The following is a 10408-nucleotide window of genomic DNA, read 5'->3' as shown; positions in this document are numbered from 1 at the left end:
CTTACACAAGCCATCATTTCTCTCATTCAAAATATCAAGTATACTAATTCCATGAATAAATAATAATCACAATACCAGAATCACAATATCATGAATACAACTTCCATAATAAACAGATCATGTCTTCACCTATGAAATTTATCCACAACAAGAATCACAATACCAGAAACCAAGTTATAAAACAACCAAGCCATCATTTCTCTCATTCACAAATATGAAGTAAGTACTATCCATGATAAACAAGAATCACAAATCCAGAATCACAATATCATGAATATAGCTTCCATAAATAAACAGATCATAAAATCCACATAAAAAATACAAGAAATCACAATATCAGACCAGACTTCATAGAAACTACACCAGGCCATCATTTCTCTCATTCACAAATAACAAGTAGTACTATTCAATAAAAACAAGATCACTATATACATACAACTTTCAATAATAAAAAGATCATGTCTTCCACCTATGAATTTATCCACAAAAAAGAATCACAATAAAAACCAGAACTTTCATAGAATACTTACACCAAGCCAAAAACATCTTTCATGACTTACAGAAGCCATCATTTCTCCTCATCAAAAAATCAAGTAGTAAAAATTCATTGAATAAAAAAATTAAAGAATCAACCAATCACAATACCATAATACAACTTCAATAATAAAAGATAAAAAATCTCACACCTATGAATTTATCACAAAAAGATCACAATACCAGAACAGACTTTCATTAGAATCAAATTACACCAAACAGAACAACAACTAAAAGAACTTACACCAAGCATCATTTCTCTCATTAACAAAATAAGTAGTAAATGAATAAACAAAAATACACCAAAATCATAATACATAAATATAATAGCTAATAAATCATTTGTCTTCCACCTATGAATTTATCCACAAACAAGAATCAGAATATCAAAACCAGACTTTCATAGAATACTTACACCAGCCATCATTTCTCTCATTCACAAATATCAAGTAGTACTAATTCCATGAATAACAAAGATCACAATACAGAATCACAATACCATACATACAACTTCAATAATAAACGATCATGTCTTCCACTATGAATTTATCCACAAACAAGAATCACAATACCAGAACCAGACTTTCATAAAAACTCACTAAGCCAACAAACCAAACTTTAATAGAATACTTACACCAAGCCATCATTCTCTCATTCACAAATATCAAGTAGTACTAATTCATGAATAAACAAGAATCACAATACCATAATCATATCCAAAATATAGCTTCCAATAATAAACAGATCATGTTCTTCCACCTATATTTACCACAAACAAGAATCACAATATCAGAACCAACCTTCATCAGAACTTAACAAGCTCATTTCTCTCATTCACAAATATCAAGTAGTATAATTCCATGAATAAACAAGAATCACAATACCAGAATCACAATACCTATACATACAACTTTCAATAATAAACAATCATGTTCCCACCTATGAATTTATCCACAACAAGAATCACAATACCAGAACCAGACTTTCATAGAATACTACACCAAGCCAACCAGAACCAAACTTTCATAGAACTTACAAAGCCGTCCATTCTCTCTTACAAATATCAAGTATACTATTCCATGAATAAACAAGAATCAATACCATAATCATAATACCAATAAGTATAGCATTCCATAATAAAACAGATCATGTCTCCACCTATGAATTTATCCACAACAAGAATCACAATATCAAAACAAGACTTTCATAAATACTTATAACACAAGCCATCATTTTCTCTCACACAATATCAAGTAGTACTAATTCCATGAATAACAAGAATCAAATACCAAGAATCACAATACCATCAACATTATTAATAAAACAGATCATTCTTCCACCTATGAATTTATCCACAAACAAGAAATCACAATACAGACACCAGACGTTCATAGAATCTTACACCAAGCCAACCAGAACCAACTTTCATAGAATATGCTTACACCAAGCCATCATTTCTTCTCTCATTCACAAATATCAAGTAGTACTATTCCATGAATAAACTAATCACAATACCATAATATAATACCATAAATATAGCTCCAATAATAAACAGATCATGTTCTCACCTATAATTATCCACAAACAAGAATCATCAATATCAGAACCAGACTTTCATAGAATACTTACACCAAGCATCATTTCTCTCATTCAAACAAATATCAAGTACTATTAATCCATGAATAAACAAGAATCACAATACCAGAATCACAATTAGCATAGCATATCAACGTTCAATTAATAAACAGATCATGTCTTCCAAGCCTAGTTGAACATTTATCCACAAAACAAGAATCACAGATAACGCAGAACCAGACTTTTCATTAGAATACATTACACACTAGCCCAACCAAGAACCCAATACTCATAGAATATCTTACCACCAAGCGTGTTCTTCTCATTCAAAATATCAAGTAGTATAATTCCAATTGAATAAACAAGAATCACAAATACCATAACATAATACCATAAGTATGCTTCCAATAATAACATCATGTCTTACTCTAATGAATTATCCACAACAAGAAATCACAATATCAGAACGAGACTTTCAATAGAATAGCTTTACACGCAAGACCATCATTTCTCTCATTCACAAATATCAGTAGGTAATTCCGATGAATAACAGATCACAAATACGAGAATCCACCAATACCGATACAATAACAACTTTCAATAATAAACAATCATGGTCTTTTCCACCTTATGAATTTTATCAACAAACAAGATATCACAATACAGAACCAGACTTTCATAGGAATACTGATTACACACAAGACACCAGAACCAAACTTTCATAGAATACTTACACCAAGCCTGCATACTGCTCATCCAAATATCAAGTAGTACTAATTCCATAATAACAAGAATCACAATACCAGTAATCAATACCCGATAATATAGCTCCAATAATAAACAGATCATGTCTTCCACCTATGATTTATCACAAAAGTAATCAAATATCAGACAACTTTCAATAAATACTGACACCAACCATCATTCTCTCGTCATCTACAAACTACATAAGTAGTTACTTAAGTCCATGAATAAACAAGAATCACAATCTATCAGAATCACAATACTCATACATAGCAACTTTCAATAATAAACATGATCATGTTTCCACGCTATGAATTTATCCACAATCAAGAATCATCTAATACCAGAACCGACTTTCAAAGATACTACATACCAACCAACCAGAGACCACAACTATTCATCAGAATATTAACACCAGCCATCGATTTTATCTCATTAACAAATTACAAGTAGTAACTAATTCCGAGAATAAACATAGAAAATTCCATACAATCTAATACCATACAATAGAGCTTCCAATAAAATACAAATCATGTCTTCCACCTAATGAATTACCACAAACAAGAAATCACAATATCAGAACCTTTTTTCTCGTCAACCATAACTACAAGTTCACGAGGCCATTTTACGAAGTTGCTCATTGCTTGCTTTAAGAACTCTATTTTACCCTTCACAGGAATTGGTATAGGCAAATCTTCTCCAATGACAATGTCAATCAGAACTTTAACAGTTAAGCATGACACATCATCATCAAATGATGTGGCTACTGCAACAGTATTATCTATAGTTCCTATAGCCAAGTGGCATGGTGTCCCCTTAACAAATTTAAAAGACCTTATGTCATGTATGGTTAAGTACGTACAATATGATTAAAATTTAAACGTCACAATAAATAAATTACCTTCAAATCTTCTTTAGACATCTTCTTAGTATCTTCTTCTTTAGACATCTTCTCAGTATCTTCTTCAGATGTACTTATTGCAACACTTCCAACAGATGATTTGAACTGATGAGATTTTTTGCTGTGATTTCTTTCTCTTGACATTTTACCATGTCGAACAATTGTTTGACTAGAGCCACCTTAAATTTCTTCGCTCATAGAGGACTTTGGTTTTACTAATTTGAAATATTGAGAATGGGAAACAAAATCACCCATTCCTCTAACACGTCCCCAATGTTCTTCCGTACCCAATGCTTCGGTGAGAACATCTTCACCTTCATGAACTTCAGTCAATTTATCCTGTAAAACATATTACAATTTTCACACAATATTTATATCATCTTAAACTTATATATATGTCATCTTAAATTTTTCATAATATATACTTACAATCCGATTGGCACATTCTCGAGTAACTTCATTAAAGTATTCATTATTCTTTCCTTTTCTTGCTTCTTTCCATAAAGTCGCCCGATAAGAAGGGTCATTCGATAGGTTCTACATGAACATACATATTTAATTAGCATAAACATATTAGAATAAAATATTTAATTTAAGTCGAATAACTCACTAATTCTTGGGCAAGATTCGCATAGCCCTTCTGAGAAATGTGGTGATTATATACCCATTTCACACTTCTTTCTTTTTGAACACGACTGATTTTCTGTACAACAAATCTAGTTGAAGTTACCTATCAAAACAATGATAATGTTGACATATAATTTATTGTGAATGACTTACCTCCCATTCTTCACTCAATCGTTCATTGACGAACGATGTCCAATGATCTTGCTCTATATGAGAATATTGTTGCAGTGGAAATTGCAAGACCGAGGGTACATTCTTAAATGGAAGTATGAACTTTTGAGTCAACGTTGTCTTGAAAGTCCGAAACTTCCTAGATGCAGACATTAGTATACAATGTTTGGACTTAGAGTTCACATTGAACGACATCTGCATAATGAAAAAAGTAGTTAAACAATAAACTAATAAATTACTATGCAAATGAATTAAAAGTTTAGAAAACATACCGCTACACAATCAAAAAGTTTGTCTTTTAAATGATTTGAATCTTTTTTTCCAAGAATCATACATTATAGGAATTTGTTGTCGAACACAAACTCCTATATAACTCTGCATCTTCTTTGCTCCAAATCCAACCGGTTGTCCATGTTCATTATAATCGATGGTCAACCATTGCCTAGATGCCCTTATTTGTGCCAACTTAGACATTATAGTTGGGCCACGTGGTATACTTATTCTACTATGTTTTTGTGGGATCATATTTCTATCATCCTCACATCTACTTGTTGAAGTTTCCATGTCAATCTACAAAATAATAATAATAATAATAATAATAAATAAATAAATAAAATAAAATAAGATATTTACTCACACAAAAAACATATAATCTTAATATTTAAGATACATATAACCATAGTAAATGATACCATGTTTAATACATTATTTATCAACCCATCGACCCTTACAGTCAGGTCTAATGTATGTGGATGTTGTATCATCAATCTCAGTAAATGTATCAACATTGGGCATTCTTTGCATACCTCCATAACCACACTCTTGTAGCATATCTCCTATTTCATCTTCATAAAAATCATCCTCAATTTTTCGTTATGGAGATGTTAAAACAATTGACCATCTCGAATTTGCGGGGTCTTCTACATAAAACACTTGTTTTGCTTGAGAGACTAAAATAAATGGGTCTGATTTATGTCCAATATGATTGAAGTCCACAATAGTAAACCCAAACTCGTCTGTTTTGACTCCAGTTCTATTCTCAACCTAATTACATTTGAATAAAATAAATGATAATCCATGATAGTCAGCTCCCATATTTCTTGTATTACACCATAAAAGTTCATATCTGACATGATGGGCCTTTTATCCTTAGCACTAGAGACTTGCATTGTGGTAGCCGTTATACTAACTCCACTATTTTGATCCCTTCTAACATCATCACGATTCTTTGTGTGATAGTGGTAACCATTGACCACATAACCAGAATATTTTGCCACAGTTGGACAAGGTCCATTAGCTATCCATCTCAAAAAAGGCGATATGGAATTTTTGGGTAATTCGAGAGCTAGTGCAACCTATGATATATTTCATAATATTTTAGTAGTTAACATTTAATTATACATCAAATAGTAGGTCTCTAGAGATTACCCGTGTGGACACCACCGACTGAATGTACGATTATGCTCTTTTTGAAGCCACTTTCTACTTTTATTTTTACTAGAATTGAGCTTAGACAAAATATCCATATGTTGCCTATTATAAATGACAAAGTTAGTAGATTATTGAATAATTGAGTAACTAAAATAAGAATAATATGAAGATCTACATACTCGACGTAAGAAAGCACATCATTTACATTTTGAAGGACATAAAGATGAGCTTGATCCAACTCATCCTTACTCGATCTGATAAAAGAAGCAATTGACAATGCTCTATCAATGTTTGAATTCGCTTTCTTTGTTGATGAGTTTAGCCCAATAGAATTAACACCATATACGAATTCAGAATAAAACTCTATAGTCTCTTCAACAATATAATTTTCTCCAACACATTCTTATGGTCGATTTCTATTTCGTACATGAGTTTTCAACACTTTCATGTATCGTTCAAAAGAATACATCCACCTCAAATAAACAGGTCCACAAAACTCAACTTCTCTTACGAGATGCACTACAAGGTGTATCATTATTGTGAAGAATGATGGAGGAAAATACTTCTCTAAGAGACATAGAGTGACAACGATATCCTCTTGCATACCCTTTAACTGAGATGAACCGATCGCCTTACAACATATAACATTAAAGAAGAAGCATAAGCGAGTAATTGCAAGTCTTACTGTTTGGGTAAAATATCACGAATGACTACCGGTAATAATTGTTGCATAAGAGCATGATGGTCATGCGACTTAAGTCTGTAAAGTTTCAAATCTGTGAGCGACACTAAACTTTGAATGTTCGATGAATAGCCTTCAGCTACTTTAATTTCTGATAGTACCTTACAAAAGCTCAATTTCTCAGTTCATGTTAATGTATAACATGTAGGAGATAAAAATCCTACTTGAAGGGCTAACTCTGCTCTAATGTTCAATTCTACAAAATCTAATAGAGTCTTTATTCCATCTTTTGTTTTACCAGGAATATCAAGCAATGTGCCAATAAGATTTGCACATACATTCTTTTCAATGTGCATCACATCTAATCAATGTCGCACGTCAAGATACTTCCAATATTCTAACTCGAAAAGAGTAGATTTTTTTCTTCCAATAAGTTGAAGTGTTATCTCCACTGTTCTTTTCTTTGATACTTTTCTTACCAAATGAATATTGATACTTACTTGTTTCTACAAGAATTTCTTCCTCATTCAATGGTTCTGAACCAAATTCTAATTCTTGTGCACCATTAAAAGTTTTTTTTTGTTTCCTATATGGATGATGGCGGGGTAGAAACTTGTGATGCCCGAGATATGCCATCCTCTTCCCTTTTGGTAAATTAGTGGATGAAGTATTCTCTCCACAAATTGGACATGCATGATATCCTTTAACTGTACAACCGCACAAGTTACCATACGCAGGAAAATCATTAATAGTCCATAATAAAATGGCTTTAAGCATGAAACGTTGTTCTTCATATGCATCGTAACATTCTACCCCATCTTTCCAAAGTTTTTTCAAGTCATCTACTAACGGAGCTAAATAAACATCTATGTCATTTCCCGGTTGTTTAGGACCAAATATTAGTGCAGTCAACATAAAATTTTTTCGCTTCATGCACAATCATGGAGGTAGATTGTATGTCACTAACATCACTGGCCAACAACTATATCTACTACTCAGATCTCCAGGTAGATTTACCTCATCTGTTGAAAGATTAAGACAAAGATTTCTAGGTTCTGACCCAAACTCTGGCCACAAATTGTCTACTTTTTCCACGATAGGGAATCTTTGGGATATTTTAATAAACCATCTGTTTCTTTTTTTTTAGCATGCCAGGTCAAAAACTTGCAATCTCTTTAGTTCGAAATATTCTTTCAAATCTTGGAATTGGGGGGAAATACCACATGACTTTTGCTGGGATATTCTTAGCCCTTTCGTTTAAATTTTTTTGAAGCTTTCGTCTTGACGTACCACAAATGGGGCATACAATTGCATTAGAGAGTTCTTTTCTAAATAAGCAACAATCATTTCTACATGCATGAATCTGCTTGTACTTCATTCCAAGAGTACCCAACATCTTTTTTGCTTCATAAGTAGAAGTTGGAATTTCATGAATTAATTCCAACAACTCAGTGAAACTCTTATCGCTCAATCTAAATTTAGCTTTTAAATTATATAACTTTACCAATGTAGATATTTTGGAAAAAGTTTTACAATTTGGGTACAATGGTTTCTTCGCATCATCTAATAATTTTTCAAAATTATCGGATTTTCCACTAAAATAGTTATTGTATGCAGCCTCAAACATTCCAATTGTGTCATCAACATCAACATCATCCTCATCAACTTCTTCTCTTTCACTAGTAGACACATTTTCATTGTTTCTCTTAATCGGTAATGATTCACCATGAAAAATCCATGTCTGATAACTTTGATCTATACCATTAAAAAATAAGTGTTCTCTTATTTTGTTCACATCTAGAGTCTTTGCATTAACACACTTCAAACATGGACAACTCATGACGTTCAGTATATTTGAATGTTGTAGACCATTTTTAATAAACACCTCAACCCCTAAACCATACTCAGCTGACATTCTATTCATTTTCATCCATGACTTATCCATGATTGTAAAATATGCAACTTAATCTAAAAAAAAAAAAAAACAATAACAAGGGAAAATTTAAAAGTATAAAATTATGATTGTAAAATATGCAACATCAACAAATTTAGAACAACTAGACTTTTAAGATCAACTCTAAGAAACTAAAGGGACCTACAAAAAGATCAACTCTACACCATAAGATCAACTCTCCAACACTATCGGTCTTCTCCAAAATGGAAACCTGTAAAGGTAAATTTATATTCATTTTTTAGAATCTACAACCTAAACAATGTGCCTATTAGATCATTTTATCAACCAAACAAAACAATACGATACAATTTTACAAAACAATAAAGAAGAATCAACCAAACAAACAAAACAATACACTGATTCTAGACTCTATATTTTTTAATGTTGTTATTAATGCTTTTTCCAAAGCTGGTAATGTAGAAGAAGCCATGCTAACTTTTAGAAAAATGAAGGCTAGTGGACTAAGGCTAGGTACAAGCACTTTCAACACTTTGATAAAAGGATATGGCATTGCCGGTAAGCCTGAAGAAACTATAGAACTGCTGGACTTGATGTACAAAGAGGAAAATTTGAAACTCAATCTGAGAACTTGTAATGTACCCGTCAAAGCATGGTGTAAGAAGAAGAAAATAGCATAGGCATGGAATGTGGTGCAAAATATGGTAGCCCTGGGAATCAAACTAGATGTTGTTACTTACAACACCATAGCAACTGCTTATGCTCAGAGTGGAGAAACAGATCGAGCTGAAGAGATTATTAAACTGATGCAAGATAACAATACTCAACCTAATCAGCGGACTTGCGACATTGTGGCTTGTGGATATTGCAAGGAAGGTAGACTAAAGGAGGCCATGAATGGATAACGCCATACATATTTTAAACAACATGTGTGAATATGGAGTTTCTCCTAATTTGAAGACATTTAAGACTATAATATGGGGATATGGAGAGGCAAAACAACCATGGAAAGCAGAAGAAATGCTTCAAAAAATGGAGGAATGCAAAGTTAAACCTGAGAAATCTACAATCTTATTAGTTGTAGAAGCCTGGCGATCTATTGGATTGACAAAAGAAGCAAACAGAATTATGGCCATGATGAAACGCATGGCAACCACTAATCAAATAGAGACGAAGAACGATATGCGAGCAGAGAACTCGGACAAGTTTTATAAGAAGTAGCTTTTCGGTACCTCTCATACAAATATATTGCAGATACCAAATGCTAATGCAGTTGATCAAAAGGTTCAACCACTGGAAATAAAAGGGCTCACTTGAAATTGGACATACAACCCACGCGAACAGCTCCGGAGAACCAACGATAGCCCACCTAAAATTGGACAACGCCAAGCTCACCTGAAACTTGAAGGCAACAATGAAGACAACCCCACCTGAAGGCAAACGACCAACTTGCAGCTACTGAGAGAGGAGAGAGTTTGTTTTGGTAGGTGAGACCAGCCGATCGAGGGTTTGAGTTTGAGTTTTGGTAAAGTGAGAGAGCTGAGAGAAATGAAATTTAGGCCTTCATGCGCGCGAGAGGGAAATGAAAATTTTGATAAAATAAAAATAAAAAAATAATGGGAGGCCTTTAATGTCGGTTTTAAACCGACATTGTAGGCCATCTTCAATGTCGGTTTAAAACCAATATTGAAGATCCGTTTTTTTCAACCGACATTGAAGCCCGAATTTCTTCTAGTGAATGAGAAGAGTGTAGTTGTGAGTCTTTTGTGGAGTGTACTCAGTTAACGAATATTAATTAATTTGGTTAATGAGTTTAGCCATTCAATCTCAT

The 10408-nt window shown here is 32.9% G+C and overlaps 1 pseudogene; it reads left to right on the top strand.

Annotated features, from left to right (window-relative positions):
* Positions 1-7596: 7596 nt before the first annotated feature.
* On the top strand, positions 7597-9798 carry LOC120084003 (annotated as a pseudogene).
* Positions 9799-10408: the final 610 nt, after the last annotated feature.

Source organism: Benincasa hispida, chromosome 8, assembly GCF_009727055.1.
Source record: "Benincasa hispida cultivar B227 chromosome 8, ASM972705v1, whole genome shotgun sequence".
NCBI classification, from domain to species: domain Eukaryota; kingdom Viridiplantae; phylum Streptophyta; class Magnoliopsida; order Cucurbitales; family Cucurbitaceae; genus Benincasa; species Benincasa hispida.
This window is presented reverse-complemented; position numbering and strand designations above follow the sequence as displayed.